Genomic DNA, 18,491 nt, shown 5'->3' with positions numbered 1-18,491 from the left:
TTTCAGGGTATGTGTTTTCAGAGTATGTGTTTTCAGGGTAGGTGTCAGCGTGATGGTCAGTGTAGGTGTCAGCGTGATGGTCAGTGTAGGTGTCAGCGCGATGGTCAGAGTAATTGGCAGTGTAGGTGCCAGGTGGGTTGGTGTAGGTGCCAGGTGGGTCGGTGTAATTATCAGGTGGGTCAGTGTAGGGGTCAATGTGATGTGAGTAGTGCAGGAAGTAGGAGTCAGGTGGATTAGTTTATGTGTCAGGGGGTCAGTGTAGGGGTCAGATAGGTCATGTGTAGCAAGGGCAGGTGGAGTCATGGGCGCAGCCGGGGGGGGGTGGCAAAATTAGGTTTTCGCCTAGGGTGTCAACGATCCTTGCACCAGCCCTGTCTCAGAGGCTAAGCAGGGTTGGGACCTGGTTAGTACCGGGATGGGAGACCGATTGGGATTTCTCGATGCCATAGGCTTTTTTTTTAAGTTGTTGGCATTGACTTATTTTTTTTTTTTTGTTTTATTCTTTTATTAAGTATAAGTAGAACAACATAAATATAACAGTCAACCATACAGCATGACCCAGGGTCACAATTACATGGTAACAAAAAATAGGCAGCCAAATAACTCTGGGTTCTCAGAGGGGAGTCCTAGAGTTTCATGCAGAAAAGAGAGAAACCCAACCTCCGACATGTAGTACAGTATAACTAATGCAGCTCCGTTCGGACAAATGTAATCATGGAGAACAACTGGGACAACAGCGAGCCAGCTTATCATGACCTACGTGAACCAAAGTAAAATATGAGCCGGTCGTGTCCAGAACCCTGGGGTTCTTCTGGGTCCCAAAGGCTAGTAAGGAGACAAGGCATAGTCAAAAGGGAGGACGGGGGAAGAAGAGAGTGCAAAGACGGAGAGAGAAGAGGGGGGGGATGGCGGCAGGGAAAAAAAGAAAAATAAAGACAAAAAGGGAAGGGGGGGAATGCCCCCCAGGGCAGACTTGGCCTACGTAGGTAAACGTTAGATGTTCAGTCGTTTTCTGGGACAGGGGCGCTGCTCACCTCCCAAATGTAGTCTCAAGTACCAGTAAAATACCTCCAGGGCCTCCATGTAACACTAAATGCCTCTTCAGTGTTGTGAAGGGTGGCGGTCAATTCTTCCATCCGGAGAATATGATTGACTTTGGAATACCACAGCACCTTGGATGGGGGCTGAGGCTGCCTCCACAGTGTGGGAATGCAGGCCCGGGCGGCGTTCAGGAGTTGCATCGTGAGGGTTTTTTTGTATTTTCGAACAGGCTGTTTTTATTGTCCCGGTCACCTCCACCCAAAAGTTCCTCAAGGCCGGGCATGCCCAGAAAATGTGTCCCATGGTCCCCGTATCTGAATTGCACCTCCAACAAACATCCGGAATCGATCTATTCATTTTATTCAGAAGGTATGGGACTCTATACCAGCGTGAGACTATCTTGTATCCTGATTCTTGATATTGGTTTGCGATGGAAGCTTTATGTACTAATGTCAGGATATTCCCTATCTGTTGTGGGGTAAATGTGATGCCAAATGCAATCTCCCATTTGTGGATAAATGGTGGGGTCGACTCCTCCTCCTGACTACTTAATAGGTTGTACAGGAGGGAGAGGGTGTGTTGCACAGGTTCCTTTTTGTGACAGATGGATTCATAGGGCGTCAGGTCTCTAGGAGTGTAGGGGGCCCTTTGTATGGCCAGAAGAAAGTGACGAAGTTGATAAGCATTAAACAAGTCAAGCGGAGGGTCAGAAAGCTCGGCGACAGTTTGCGTGGTCGGGAGCCCTTCCGAGGACCACACCTCTCCCAGACGCTGTTTCCCCACCACTGTCAACTGTCGCAGTTTCTTGTTGGTAAATCCCGGTGGGAAGTCTGGATTACCTATAACCGGAGTCATTGGTGACGGCAGGGGAGCAATGTGTGTGCAGCGGAACAACCTCCGCACAACAGCCAACGTAGCTCCCACTACGGGGTGATCTCTGAGGTCTTTTGGTAGGGAGGACAGGAGCCACGGGGAGGTCAATAGGGGAATGGATCCATCCTCAATCTCCATCTCCACCCACTGCTTGTGTGGGCCATTACAATGCCAATCAACGACTCTCGCTAGCAGAGTCGCTCTGTTGTATTGTCTCAGATCTGGGAGACCCAGACCCCCCTTGTCCTTTGGTCTGGCAAGCAATTGCAAACGGGCTCTGGGCGGTTTGCGCGCCCAAATAAAGTCCCGGAGCAGCACCTGCAGATGTCTGAAAAAGATTGGGGGTAACCGGATCGATAATGTCTGGAACAAGTATAAGATCCGCGGGAGGGCCGTCATTTTGAATGCATTACAGCGCCCGAACCAGGTCAGTGTTAAATCATGCCAGTTTCCCAAATCAGATTTCAGTCTATTCAGGAGAGGAAGAAAATTAAGCGGGTACAATTGCACCAAATCCGCTGCGATGTCAACGCCCAGGTAACGTATAGATTTTTCAGCTCAGTAGAATGGAAAAGCGGAGCATAGCCTCTTGGCCTCACCATCCGGGACCGATATATTCAATACAGCCGATGGTGCAATTGATTTTATAGTTTGATAGGCTGCCGTATCGCCGGAGAGCCACGAGTATATTGGGAAGCGAAATGTGTGGACTGGAGACGAAAAAAATTAGATCGTCAGCGTACGCCGCAATTTTGTGGTGTGCCGAGGGTTTGGATATGCCAGTAATATTCGGGTCATTCCGAACGTGACACATAAGTGGTTCCAGTGTCAGAATAAAAATTAGGGGAGACAGAGGGCACCCCTGCCTCGTCCCATTAGTGATGGGGAAAGAGTCCGAGCACTCTGAAAGCACCCAATCTCGTCTGATCTTGGAGGCTAAGAAGAGTCAGGCCTGGTTAGTACCTGGATGGGAGACCACCTGGGAATACCAGTTATTGTAGGCTTCTTTTTATGTTGTTGGCCTTGATTCGTTTTGTTTTTTTTTCGCTTGTTTCCCAAGGTGACCATCTTGGCATTTGTCAAGAGGGTTGAGAGTGCCCAAAGAGATTGCCTATGGGCACATAAGCCTGAAAGCGCCCGATCTCCTCTGATCTCAGAGGCTAAACAGGGTCGGGCCTTGCTAGTACCTGGATTGGAGACCACCTGGGAATACTAGGTGCTGAAGGCTTATTTTTATGTTGTTGGCGTTTACTTGTTTTTTTTTTTTTTGTTTGTTTACCAAGGTGACCATCTTGGTGTTTGTCAAGAGGGTTGAGAGTGCTTGAAGAGCTCGCCTATGGCCACATAACCCTGAAAGCACCAGATCTCGTCTGATCTCAGAGACTAAACAGGGTCGGGCCTTGTTAATACCTGGATGGGAGACCACCTGGGAATACTAGGTGCTGTAGACTTCTTCTCATGTTGTTGGCGTTGACTTGATTTTTTTGTTTGTTTCCCAAGGTGACCATATTGGCGTTAGTCAAGGTTGAGAGTGCCTGAAGAAATCTCCTACGGCCACACCACACTAAAAGAGCCCAATCTCATCTGATCTCAGAGGCTAAGCAGGGTTGGGACCAGTTTAGTACCTGGATGGGAGACCGCCTGGGATTTCCAGATGCCGTAGGCTTCTTTTTATGTTGTGGCCGTTGACCTATTTTTTTCCGCTTGTTTCCAAGGTGACCATCTTGGTGTTTGTCAAGAGAGTTGAGAGTGCCTGAAGATATCGGCTACGGCCACATCGCCCTGACTCTGTTCCATCTCGTCTGATCTTGGAGGCTAAGCAGGGTCAGGCCTGGTTAATGCCTGGATGGGAAACCGCCTGGGAATACCAGGTGTCGTAGGCTTCTTTTTTTTTTCAAATATAATTTTTTCTCCAAATAGGGGAAGACGGTCCCCCGAGTACATAATGCAACAGAGAAATACAGAGCAAAAAGCAGCTGAACAATACTTGATACAGGTATATTCGCAACTGTGAGTCTGCCTTCCATCAATCACAATGATTCGAGGCACGGATAAAGTACTGTACCAAGATCCAGGGTCACACAAACCCCCAGGTCCCTCCGGCATAATCCATCCAGAGGGGGGTGTGGGGCCGTCATTCCCAATTTTCCACTCTTTCCAAAAGAGAGAGGGGGTGGAGGGGGTGAGAGATAGGGGAGGAAGGCAGAAAAGAGAAGGGTTGAAAGATCAGAAAAGGAGAAGAGGGGACGAGACACGATGGCAGCCACTGTCCAAGGGGCCAGTCAAGGAAAGCTCAGAGCACTAAGGCGATAGCAGGCGACATCCTTCCAGTGAGAATATAAAGGTATTCCAGATGTCTCAGGTTTGTTTAAAAAATTCTTGTATACCTTGTGATGTGAGGATCAAGTCCTCCATTTTTTTTAATGTCCTCTATTTTCTGAAGCCAGTGAGTAATGAAAGGGGGGGAACATTTTTTCCAATAGAGAGGGATGCAGGATTTCGCCGCATTTATCACATGACGTAAAATAGATTTTTTTGTACTTCTTAATGGGAATCTGTGAATGGTGCAAGAGAAAGAATGCAGCCTCTTCCTGGATGGAGAAGTCTGTGAATTTTTGTGTTATGCATCGGATCTCTGTCCAGAAGTCCACCAAGCTGAGGCAGGACCAAAAAATGTGCAGCAACGTGCCCTCTTCTTCTCCACACCTCCAGCATATGTTCGAGGAAGAGGAGAAACATTTCTGCAGCTTTGATGGTGTCAAATACCACCTGGTGAGAAGTTTAAAATTCGTCTCCTGTATCTTCGTGCACAGCGACATTTTGAGAGCCAAAGTGATAATGCGTTGTCTCTGTGCTGGGGAAAATTAGCAATTAAGGTCCTTTTCCGAGTTGGACAGACAGGTTAAGTGTGGGTAATCTGTTTGAGAGAGAATGTGGGCCAAAGGGCCTTCGCTCCTGCATAGAGTCTCAAACTCCGTCTGAGGGCGGGCGAACGTTTGAGGATTGGGGATGGAATGGAGAAAATGATGTCGTTGCGCTGCTCTCCAAAAAGGCAGTTGGAAAAGCCCTGTCGGATCTGTTAGGGTTGAGAAAGAAGGCCATTTTCCATCAATGACGAATTTAGACGCATTGTCTAGGTTGGAATTTCTAAGTGGGTCCCCAGTTCAAAGGTTGGATGGCCACGTATAGGGAATAGGGGGGAAGTCAAAGACGTGAGTGTGTTTTGGGTAGCGATCAGGTGACTGACTTTCAACTAAGCCCCTATAGTGGGATGTGACATAAATTCTGTGGGTAAATACTTATAGCACTACATGGCGCTTCTTAGCGGAATTCGGGAGTGAGCTTAGAAAGTTTGTTTCGATTCCAGTCCAATACACGGCCCAGATGGGAGGCCAGGTAGTAGCGTCGCAAGTTAGGGAGAACCAACCCTCCCTGTTGTTTAGACAATGTCAGCTGTGACCGCTTAAGTCTGGGATTTTTGTGGGCCCAGTTAAATTGAGTGAGCAAGGATTGAGCTTGCTTAAAAAACAGGACTGGAATCTGGATCGGGAGAGCTTGGAAAAGATAAGTAAATTTAGGGAGTATGTTCATTTTAATGCGATTGCATCTGCTGAACCAGGAATGGAGGCCAGAATGCCACCCGTGAAGCAAACTGCGGATCTTAGTGACAAGGGGTGGGGGGAAGTTCAACATAAACGTACGCGCGATGTCCGGTGGAATGTAAGTACGTGAGTATATCTTACTTATCCATGCCAGCATCCGTTCACTCAGACCTATATGGCAAAGGACCGAGAACATTAATGTCCATTTGACCCGATCAAAAGCCTTCTCGGCATCAGTACTCATGAAAAGACAAGGGGTCCCAGATGACTTTGCTTTACGGATCAGGGTAAGCACCTTAGTGGTGTTGTCCTTATCTTCCCTGGTGGGAATAAAACCTAACTGGTCAATATGTATAAGGGACTACAAGTGATGTGCCAATCACGTGGCGAGGAGTTAGAGAATAGTTTTAGGACCGAATTTTGGAGGGAAATGGGTCTGTAGCTTCCACATAGGCCCGGGTCTTTGCCCTCCTTAGGTATCAACGAGATGTGGGCTCTAAGGGTATCCTCAGGAAAATCCCCATTTGAGCTCAGAGTATTAAATAAATTCACCAAGCGCGGGCCGAGAATAGGGAGGAAGGTCTTAAAGTATTGTGCGGTATATCCGTCAGGGCCCGGAGCCTTACCCACCTTCGGAGGTCCCACGGCCGTCTGGACTTCTTCCAGTGTGATCGGGTCCTCCAAGTACTCCCGTGATTCCGATGAGAGGGTTGGTAGACCAGAACCGGTTACATATCTGTCTATATTGTCCTGTCCAGACCCTGAATCGGGCAGGTTGTAGAGATCAGAGTAACATTTTTCAAAGACTTCAACTATTTGGGTTGGGGTAGAGGCCCTCTGGCCATTCTCATCTATCAACTGTGGTATGTAAGAGCCAGATTTCAACTCCTTTACCGACCTGGCTAAGATTTTTCTGCATTTGTCCTCTGACTCCTACGTCAGTTTACGACAGAACTGGAGTGCCGCTTTCGCTTTATAATGGAGAAGGACAGCAATATGGGTATGGAGTGTCCCCAATTCAATCTCTAAGGTCCGTAAGGGGGTATGTTTATGTTTCGCTTCCACAGAGGCAAGTTCACGAAACAGATTAGCAAGCTGTTCCTGATAAGTACCCTGCGGAGTACTGACTTGTGAGCCTCCCAAATTATCCCCGGGTCACAGTCCTGCTTTAGTTTTCTTGGAAATAAAGGTCCAATTCCCTGGTCACATCTGCTAAAACTTCCGGTATCTGGATGAGGCTCTCATTAAAGTGCCAGAATAGAGACCTAGGTGAGGGGTAGGGAGCGAGGAGCAAGAGGCAGAAGTGTCAACCGATGGCGAAAGGGGACATTAAAGTCCCCACCTAATATCAATTGGCCCTCCCGAAAGTCACATAATCTGTGCAGGGTAGTTCTGAGGAACGTGTCTTGGTGATCATTGGGAGCGTACACAGTGGCAAATGTAAAAAGGCGCTCTCCAATGTGGCCCCTAAGAAAAAGATATTGGCCCCCAGGGTCCACCAGAGAATCCTGGAGAACCCAGGGGAGCCTGCTAGAGATCAGAATGGAGAGGAGGGGTTAGTAGAGTGGTAGACCTTAGGGAAGGATCTCGACCATAGAAAGGGGAGGCTAGTATTTTTAAAATGTGTTTCTTGTATAAAGGCCACATCAGTACAGGATGTGTTCAGTTTTCCCAGGAGGATCCACCGTTTTTCAGGGGAGTTCAGTCCCTTAACGTTTAGAGAGGTGACCTTGACTGAGTCTCCCATCGCTCCTCGGGGAGGGGGAGGGGGACGTCAGAGAAAAGCAAAGAAAGTTGAACCAAGGTAGGTTTTGGGTAGGTAATGCATGGCGGGAACTAAGGGGGAGAAAGGAAGGGCAAATGGAAGGAAAGGTAAAGGGAAAAAGAGGCCGGGCACCCCAACCCCAGGGGGAGAGGGAAATTAAGGGTTGTCCGCACTCAACAGTACAGGAAGGGTATACTAAAACAGCACAATTATGCTATAGCGCTTACCAGATGTAAACTGGGTTTAAAGCGCTGTCCTACTTGGGTTATTGGGTAGACAGGTCGGAGAGGGAGCCCCCGAATCCTAGTCCCCCCAGTCCCGGCAGTGGTAAATGTCACGTCTGATACCGCTATGCAAATAAAAGACAATCAGTAACATCAAAGAAACAAAAAACAATAGTATAACCAAAACAGAGGTAGAGCATATAACTGTCAGCACTGAGGGGTCTCCTCGGCTCGCCCTAAACATAGGCATGCATGAGGGAGCCCGTCACAACAGAAAAGGCATCACAGAATGGGATCCACCACCCCCCATCCCATACCCCTAAAGTACATGCAGTCCCCGAACAAATGCATTTCTCCCTTTGGCAGATTGTCCTCTCCTTACCCCCTCTCCCCTGTCCACGCCCCGGGGGGAAAAGGGGCAGGGAAGGGGGGAAAGGGGGAGTGGAAGGGGGGAAAGGGGGAGTGGAAGGGGGAAAGGGGGAGGGAAAGGAGGGAAGGGAAGGGTGGGAAGGGGGGGAAGGGAGGGGGGAAACAGGGGAGAGGGGACAAACATGCAGAAATGTCAAGTCCTTTAGCGCACTCCCACCAGCAAACACCCGGACCCCATAAATTTCAACTCCTCCCCTCCATGGTCACCACATCAAGATGAAAGAGGAGCAGCCCTGGTCGGTGCATGGAAAATCCGGCAGGCAAGGGGCTGGGGCCACCATCCCTCCATCCAATGGGAGACTTCACCCGAGCAGCAGTCCTAGGGCCCGCCAATTAGTGTCTCTCCTGCATCGCCATCGGGGGCTGTGTAGAGCATCCAGAGGGAGGCTGGGACCGCCCAAACAGTAAGGGGTAAATCCTCCAGGGGGGTCCAGAGTCACCCTGGAGGGAAGCAGTGTCTCGTACCAATAGGCTCAATAAATAAGTCATCCAGGGTCCCCGAAAGCTGCAGAAGGCAATGTCAGCAAAGAGTAGGTGGGAGCCAGAGGGGGGGACAAGGGGCGCATCCAGGGGGAGGGGACACATATGCGGGAATGTCAAGCCCTTCCAGTACAGCGCATTAGGTATCACTCAGACCCCCCAAAGTGCAACTCCCCCATCTAAGGTCAAGACTCCAGAAGGGAAGATGAGCCGCCCTGGTCTGTACATGAAAGAACCTGCTGCCAAGGGGTTGGGGCCATCATCCCTTCCTCCAATGGGAGATGCCACCGGAATGAAAGCCCTGTGTCCGACAAGTGGTGCCCCTCTGACAATGTCGTTGTGGTATATGTGGAGCATCCAGGGAGAGGCAGGGACCACCCAAACAGTGAGGGGTAAAGCCTCCAAGGGGGACCGGTGTCGGACAGGAGGATAGCTGTGTCTTGTACAAGTTGGTTAATTAGACAAGTCATCCAGTGTGTTCCTGTGAGCAGCGGAAAGAAAGGTCGGTAAGGATTATGAATGGGTGGGGGCCAGGGAGTGCATAAAACTGCCACCAGATGACCGGGGCAGAGAGGGCAAGGGGATGAAACTCAGATGGTGGGGGTGGGGGTGAGGAGTGTCCCTCATATTACTCACGTTGGCCATACCTTGAAGCTGAGCGCTCTGCATACCCAGGACGTTCTTCTGTATAATCTAGCCTATCTGTATACATTAGCCTGTCTTTAGTACACATTAGTCGGTCCTCTGTATACACTAGTCTGTCTGTATACACTAGTGTATACAGATAAACTAGATTATACAGAAGAACGTCCTGGGTATGCAGAGATGGAGGCTAGGGTATACAGAGAGAGAGGCTAGAGTATGCATACTTGCTAGTGTATACAGACGGACTAGTGTATACAGAAGACCGGCTAGTTTATATAGGGAGGCTAATGTGTGCAAAAGACAGGCTAGTGTATACAAATAGGCTAGATTATAGAGAAGAACATCTTGGGTATGCAGAGAGAGAGGCTGGGTTACACAGAGAGGCTGGTGTATGCAGACTTGCTAGTGTATACAGACGGACTAGTGTATAGAGAGGCTTGGGTATACAGAGAGCTAATGTATAAAGAGCAGCTAGTGTATACAAAAGACATCCAAGGGTATAAAGAGAGACTCGTGTATGCAGAAGACCGGCTAGTTTATACAGAGAGGCTAAAGTGTACAAAACACAGGCTAGATTATACAGAAGAACGTCATGGTTATGCAGAGATGGAGGCTAGGGTATACAGAGAGAGAGACTGTGTTACACAGAGAGGCAGGAGTATGCAGACTTGCTAGTGTATACAGATGGACTAGTGTATACAGTAGACCGGCTAGTTTATACAGAGAGGCTAATGTGTACAAAAGACAGGCTAGTGTATACAGAAGCGCTAGATTATACATAAGAAGGTCCTGGTTATGCAAGAGATGAAGGCTAGGGTATGCAGAGAGAGAGGCTTGGTTACACAGACTTGCTAATGTATACAGACGGACTAGTGTATACAGAGGACCGGCTAGTTTATATAGAGAGGCTAATGTGTACAAAAGACAGGCTAGTTTATACAGATAGGCTAGATTATACAAAAGAACGTCCTGGGTATGCAGAGATGGAGGCTAGGGTATACAGAGAGAGAGTGAGGCTGGGTTACACAGAGAGGCAGGAGTATGCAGACTTGCTAGGGTATACAGAGAGAGAGGCTAGAGTATGCATACTTGCTAGTGTATACAGGGGGACTAGTGTAATACAGAAGACCGGTTAGTTTATACAGAGAGGCAAATGTGTACAAAAGACAGGCTAGTGTATACAAATAGGCTAGATTATAGAGAAGAACGTCCTGGGTATGCAGAGATGGATGGCTAGTGTATACAGATAGGCTAGATTATACAGATAGGCTAGATTATACAGATAGGCTAGATTATAGAGAAGAACGTCCTGGGTATGCAGAGAGAGCAGTTGGGTTACAAAGAGAGGCTAGTGTATGCAGACTTGCTAGTGTATAATGGTGCACTAGTGTATACAGAGAGGCTTGGGTATACAGAGAGCTAATGTATAAAGAGATGCTAGTGTATACCGACGGACTAGTGTATACAGAGGACCGGCTAGTTTATACAGAGAGGTTAATGTGTACAAAAGACAGGCTAGTTTATACAGATAGGCTAGATTATACAGAAGAACGTCCTTGGTATGCAGAGATGGAGGCTAGGGTATACAGAGAGAGAGAGCGAGGCTGGGTTACACAGAGAGGCAGGAGTATGCAGACTTGCTAGTGTATACAGTAGACCGGCTAGTTTACACAGAGAGGCTAATGTGTACAAAAGACAGGCTAGTGTATACAGATAGGCTAGATTATACAGAAGAAGGTCCTGGTTTATGCAAGAGATGGAGGCTAGGGTATGCAGAGAGAGAGGCTTGGTTACACAGACTTGCTAGTGTATGCAGACGGACTAGTGTAGACAGAGGACCGGCTAGTTTATACAGAGAGGTTAATGTGTACAAAAGACAGGCTAGTTGATACAGATAGGCTAGATTATACAGAAGAACGTCCTGGGTATGCAGAGATGGATGGCTAGTGTATACAGATAGGCTAGATTATACAGATAGGCTAGATTATACAGAAGAACGTCCTGGGTATGCAGAGATGGAGGCTAAGTTATACAGAGAGAGAGGCTAGAGTACGCATACTTGCTAGTGTATACAGATGGACTAGTGTATACAGAGGACCGGCTAGTTTATACAGAGAGGCTAATGTGTACAAAAGACAGGCTAGTGTATACAAATAGGCTAGATTATAGAGAAGAACGTCCTGGGTATGCAGAGATGGAGGCTGGGTTACACAGAGAGGCTAGTGTATGCAAGCTTGCTAGTGTATACAGACGGACTAGTGTATACAGTAGACCAGCTAGTTTATACAGGGAGGCTAATGTCTACAGAAGACCGGCTAGTGTATACACATAGGCTAGATTATAGAGAAGAACGTCCTGGGTATGCAGAGATGGAAGCTAAGGTATACAGAGAGAGAAGTTGAGTTACAAAGAGAGGATAGTGTAGGCAGACTTGCTAGTGTATACCGGTGGACTAGTGTATACAGAGAGGCTTGGGTATACAGAGAGCTGTATATGTATATGTATAAAGAGATGCTAGTGTATACAAAAGACAACCAAGAGTAGACAGTGAGGCTCATGTATACAGAAGACCGGCTACAGAGAAGCTAATTTGTACAAAAGACAGGCTAGTGTATACAGATAGGCTAGATTATACAGAGGAAGGTCCTGGGTATGCAGAGATGTAGGCTAGGGAATCCAGAGAGAGACTGTGTTACACAGAGAGGCTAGAGTATGCAGAAGAACGGCTATTTTTTTTTACAGATAGGCTTGTGTATACAGAAGACAGTCTGGGGAATTCAGTGAGGCTAGTGTATGCAGAGAGGCTGGGACACCGAGACTATTGTAAAAAGAAGGCAGGCTAGTGTATATAGATTAAGGGCACCTGTATACAGAAGACAGAGAGGCTAGTCTATATTGAGTGGCTGGTGTACACAGAGAGATTAATGTATACAGAAAAGCTAGCGTGTAAAGAAGACAGGACTTTATTTTTTGCTAATGCAACTACTTTTGAAACATATAAAGTGCTTTTTTCATATTTTGGTGCTGTTAAAAAGTGGTGTGTTGTCAGTGGTGATATCAATGTGACAGTTAATGTGGAGAACTACAACTATTCAAAATAGAGCAAAAGAGTGCTAAGTTTATTTTGTTAAGTCATTGACTGATAGACGTTAAGTAATTGGCCGTTATTGGTTTGGCAGTACATGGTTTATTTTGATGTAAGATAGTTTTATTCTCTACTTATAGCCGAGTTTTAGACGACTTTATTATTAGCATTATTCGCATTATTCATATATATTATGCAGAGTGTAAGTATTGCAGTGAGACGATATTGCTTTTAAAAGATTTGTATTATATACATAGCATTGTTAGCAGACCAATAGGACAATTTACATGGCTTAATATTGCAGAGCGTAATTTATCAGGAAAGAGATTCAAAGCGTTAGTTGCAGTAGCTTCATAAAACGGAGAAATCGTTGCATTACTCTAAATTTAAAATATGTTCCGGCAGCACTGAAAAGACGATATTAGATGAGTGATCTACACATTTCGTTTACTATTTCACTATACCGGCTAAATGTTAATATGTGCTGCGTGTAAGGTAGAAATTTGATGGTTTAGTGTGAGCTGGTTTACCAGGATTTAGAGATAGTAATCTGTTTATACTAGAAATAAATATAGCAAAATAACTATAACGGGTTTAAGTGGAAATACACGAAATAACAGCAACAACGTGTGTAGGTTTTTATCAATCAAGTTCATTACGTGTCTTTAATCATGTAGTGAATATACCCCAATATTGGAGCACAAGGATGAGAAAGCATAATAACTAACAGAGGATGACATGGCAAAAAGACAAACTGCATTAGAAATGTGAATATGAATTAGAGTTTAAATGCCAATCGCCACGGCTACGTACAGCAAAGTGTGAGCTAAGCAGCTAAATATTCTGCAATAGCAGAGATTAAGTATTGCAGTCGAAATGAGATCGGAAGCGTTAGTTGCAGTAGCTCCAAAATGACTGAGAAATCATTTCATTACTCTAAATGTAAAAGTTATCCCGGTAGCACTGAGTGGACTGATATTAGATGAGTGATCGTTGTAGTACAAATTCAGTTTCCTATAGCAGAGAGATAGCAGCTAAATGTGAGACGAGCAATTAAACTGTTCACGGTAGCATTGCATTACTCTTAATATGTGCAGCGTGTAAAGAAGCAATAAGATGGTTTTGTATTATCCTAAAATTAGCAGTATACGTAATAAAGGTGAGTAGGTAACCTGGATTTAGACATAGCAAACTCTATAATCTAATTTAGCAAAATTAGAAAAGATAATATTGAGAGAGTATATACAGGTCGAGTTTAAGTAGAAATACACAAAATATCTAGCTTACCTTTACATTGTTCAATAGAGCGTTGCAAAGAAATACCAAGGCAGAATGTCGGAATAGCAATTAGATGAGATGATTGCTGTAATCATGAAATATCAGCAACGCCTAGGTTAATATCGGATGAGAAAGTATAATAACTGGCAAAGTATGACATGGCAAAGAGACAAATTGCATTAGAGATGTGAGATGGACATGAAATGTCAATCCCCATTGGTTACTTACATGTAAACGCGGCTACATACAGCAAAGTGTGAGCTAAGCAGCTAAAGGGTATTTAAGAGTAAATTGACGTAGCTTGAAAATTCCAACGTGTAAATCGTTCCATTAATTATGTTACGCACGAAGACGGCTTACACTGACTGTTTTCCGTTTCCACTGGTCATCGGCATAATGTATCAGTAACCATGAACATTAATAATGATAGACAGCTTACATTAGGATGTAAGCATGATGTGAATGTAAAATGAATGTAAAATAGTTGCATTATGTGTTATTAATGTATTGCTATGCTTTGCTACTGCAACCACTTCTCAATCAAGTAAACCGTCCCACTGCTTTTCTCACATTTTGCCGCTGTTAAAAAATGTGTTGCAAGTGTTATGTGTTACAAATGGTTATCAGTGTGACAGTTAATGTGGAGAAGAAGTAATACACAAAATAGAGTCAGAAAGAGAATCCTATTGCATAGAGGTAGCGAGAGATGGTTGCATTAATCTTAATGTGCAGTGTGTAAAAGGTTTTAAAAAGATGGTTTTGTGTGACTTTTGCTTTAACGTAAAATTAGCTGTAGACATTATAACTTGTTACAATGATTTAGAGATAGTAATCTCTATAAAATAATAATAATAAGTATAGCAAAACAAATTAGGAAAATTCTGAGGCAGTATGTATAGGTCGATATATAGTGAATACACAAAAGGGATCAAGGGATAGTAGCAAAGTCAAGGGATAAATGCAAAGGTACTCTATTTAACAGTAAATTGACGTAGCTTGCAAATTCCAACGTGTAAATCGTTCCATTCATTTTGCTGCTCAAGAAGACGGCTTACACTGACTGTTTTCCGTTTCCACTGGAAAGAGAATCCTATTGCATAGAGGTAGCGAGAGATGGTTGCATTACTCTTAATGTGTAAAGGTTTTAAAAAGATGGTTTTGTGTGAATTTTGCTTTAACGTAAAATTAGCTGTGGACATTATAACTATGGTTAGGTTTACAATGATTTAGAGTTAGTAATCTCTATGATATAATAATAATAAGTATAGCAAAACAAATTAGGAAAATATTGAGGCAGTATATATAGGTCGAGATAAAGTGAATACACAAAAGGGATCAAGGGATAGTTGCAAAGTCAAGGGATAAATGCAAAGGTACTCTATTTAATAGTAAATTGACGTAGCTTGCAAATTCTAACGTGTAAATCGTTCCATTAATTTTGTTACGCACGAAGACGGCTTACACTGACTGTTTTCCGTTTCCACTGGAAAGAGAATCCTATTGCATAGAGGTAGCGAGAGATGGTTGCATATGGCAGAAAGACGGCTTACACTGCTTTTCTCACATTTTGCTGCGGTAAAAAGAAATGTTTTGTCACTGTGTTTTAACTGTGACAGATAAGGTGGAGAAAAAGAAGTAATACAGAAAATAGAGTCAAAACGTGGAAACGTTTATTTGTCATGACAGCTGATACTGGTTGAGCAATAAAACTGTTTTATTAAGATGTAAGACTAGTTTTATTCTCTACATGTAGGCTTTTAACCGAGTTGTATAATATAGGCGACCAATAGGACATTTAAATGGCTTAATATTGTAGGGAGGAAGTATCGCTGTTCAAAGGTAAGAGATTGAAAGCTTAGCTTGAAAATGGCCGAGAAATAGTTGCGTTAGTCTAAATTTAAAGGATATGCCGGTACCAATGAGAAAGCTTATTTATTGACTAGTTGATCTTTGCATTACACAATCCTATTATTATTATTATTATTATTATTAAGATCATAGTGCAGAGAGATACTCAGTTAATGTCAGAGATACTCGGTCAATGTCAGAAAAGCAATAAAACTGTTTACATCGTTGCATACAATAGCCTGTCTTCGATATACACTAGCCTATGTTCTGAATACACTAGCCCGTCTTCTGTCTTCTGTATGCCCTAGCCTGTCTTCTGTATACATTAGTCTCTCTGTATAAACTAGCATCTCTGTATACCCCAAACTGTCTTCTGTAAAAACTTGTCTCTCTTTATAGCCTGTCTAGCCTTTCTTCTGTACACACTAGCTTCTCTGTATACACTAACCAGGCTTCTATATACAATAGCTTCACTCTATGCACTAGCCTCTCTGTATAATCTAGCCTCTCTATATACCCTCTCTCTATATATAGTGTTCTGCCTCTCCGTAGTGGTAGCCTCTCCGTAGAAGCCAGCCTTTATTCTGTATTCACTAGCCTTTCTTCTGTATGCTGTAGTCTTTTATATATACTAGCTTCTCTGTACACCTTTGCATCTCTGTAATACACTAAACCCTCTGTATACCACAGCCTGTCTTCTGTATACACTAGACTGTAAACACTAGCTAGAATACACCAGCCTGTCTTCTGTACCCACTAGACTCTCTGTATACACTACCCAGTCTTCTGTATACACTGTCAGCTTGGATGTATACCCAAGCCTGTCTTCTGTATACACTAGTCTCTCTATATCCACTGTCCTATCTGTATACACTCGACTCTCTCTATACACTAACCTCTCTATATACACTAACATCTTTGTATATACTAGCCTCTCTTTAAATTAGCCTCTCTGTGTACCCCAGCCTCATTGTTTACTCTAGCATCTCTGTATACTCAAGCCTATCTGCATTCACTAGCCTGTATTCACTAGCCTTATATATACTAGCTTCCTGCTTCTCTGTACACCCTTGCATCTCTGTACACTAGACTCTCTGAATACACTAAACCCTCAGTATACCACAGCCTGTCTTCTGTATACATTAGACTGTAAAAACTAGCTAGAATACACCAGCCTGTCTTCTTTACCCAATAGACTCTCTGTATGCACTACCCAGTCTTCTGTATACACTGTCAGCTTTGATGTATACCCAAGCCTGTCTTCTGTATACACTAGTTTCTCTATATGTACTGTCCTTTCTGTATACTCTCGACCCTCTCTATACATTAACCTCTCTATATACACTAACATCTTTGTATATACTAGCCTCTCTTTAAATTAGCCTCACTGTTTACTCTAGCATCTCTGTATACTCAAGCCTATCTACATACACGAGTCTTCTGTATTGTGTATTAACTAGCCTTTCTTCTGTATGCTGTAGTCTTCTATATATACCAGCTTCTCTGTACACCCTTGCATCTCTGTAAACACTGTGTAAACTAGCCAGTCTTATGTATACACTCGCCGACTGTATACACTAGACTCTCTGAATACACTAAACTCTCTGTATACCACAGCCTGTCTTCTGTATACACTAGACTGTAAAAACTAGCTAGAATACACCAGCCTGTCTTCTGTACCCACTAGACTCTCTGTATACACTACCCAGTCTTCTGTATAGAATGTCAGCTTTCATGTATACCCTTTCTGTATACACTAGCTTCTCTATATGCACTGTCCTTTCTGTATACACTCGACTCTCTCTATACACTAACCTCTCTATATACACTAACATCTTTGTATTTGTCTTTAAACTAGCCTCTCTGTGTACCCCAGCCTCACTGTTTATTCTAGCATCTCTGTATACTCAAGCCTATCTACATACACGAAACCTGTATTCTGTATTCACTAGCCTTTCTTCTGTATGCTGTAGTCTTCTATATATACCAGCTTCTCTGTACACCCTAGCACTGTAACAGTACTAGGTTCCTGTATTACAGAAACAGAACACCAGCAATAAGGTGTATACTGTGCAGGAGGCACACAACACCGACTCTAACTTCTGCACTGCAGATGCATGTATTGCAGAAATTGAACACCAGTAATAAAGGGTAGCTTCAGGTGTGTACTGTGCAGGAGGCACATAACACCCATTGTAACAGTGCTAGGTTCCCAAGCAGTAAAGACACTGTCCCTGCCTATCGTCCTCTTTCCCTGACCACCGCAACACACTATACAAGGCCGCCATTCTGGCGGCCTTATATAGTGTGGGGTGTGTACTAAACCCCCCTGAGCTATAATTGGCCGCAGGAATCCTGCCTGTGGTGAATTGTGGCTCTCCTCACACAGGATGTCACATCTGTTCTTATTATATAGAACCTATTATGCTCCTCGTAAACTTTTTCAGTTTGGCCAAACGGCCGGACGCAAGTTGCCCCCGGTGCGGGAACATGGGGGGAGACATGATGCACATGTTTTGGAGATGCCCGAAGTTGATCCGCTACTGGACAGAGGTGACAGGAACCATTGATCGGGTGGTTGGAACCCTCCACCATGATGGAGGCAAAGTATTGTCTCCTGGGATTAGTTGAAGGAGTTGGAAACCCGGGAAGTAGCCAGATGGCAGTTCTGAGATGCCTATTTCAGGCAAGGAAACTGATTGCCCAACCCTGCTTAGCCTCCAATGTTGGCAATGACTTGGTTTTTTTCGCTTGTTTCCCAAGATGACCATGTTGGCGTTTGTCAAGATGGTTGAGAGTGCCCGAAGAGATCGCCTATGGCCCCATCACCTTGAAAGTGCCTGATCTTGTCTGATCTCGGAGGCTAAGCATTGTCGGGCCTGATTAGTAACTGGATGGGAGACCAACTGGGAATACCAGGTGCCGTAGCATTCTTTTTATGTTGTTGGCGTTGACATGCTTTTTTTTTTCCGCTTGTTTCCCAAGGTGATCATCTTGGCATTTGTCAAGAGGGCTGAGAGAGCCCAAAGAAATCTCCTACGGCCACATCCCCCTGAAAGCGCCCGATCTCATCTGATCTCAGAGGCTAAGCAGGGTCTGGCCTGGATAGTACTTTGACCTGTTTTTCTTTCGCTTGTTTCCCAAGGTGACCATTTTAGCATCAGTCAAGAGTTTTGAGTATGTCCCAAAGCGTTCGCCTGAGGTCACATCACCCTGAAAGC

The 18,491-nt window shown here is 44.7% G+C and overlaps 1 pseudogene; it reads left to right on the top strand.

The window, feature by feature from the left end:
* The first annotated feature begins 3,246 nt into the window (after positions 1-3,246).
* On the top strand, positions 3,247-3,365 carry LOC143936467 (5S ribosomal RNA; annotated as a pseudogene).
* Positions 3,366-18,491: the final 15,126 nt, after the last annotated feature.

Source organism: Lithobates pipiens, unplaced genomic scaffold, assembly GCF_037356315.1.
Source record: "Lithobates pipiens isolate NorthernLeopardFrog02 unplaced genomic scaffold, aLitPip1_a1.2 Scaffold_28, whole genome shotgun sequence".
NCBI classification, from domain to species: Eukaryota; Metazoa; Chordata; class Amphibia; order Anura; family Ranidae; genus Lithobates; species Lithobates pipiens.
Note: the sequence above shows the minus strand (reverse complement) of the source record. Positions and strands in the feature narration are given on the sequence as shown.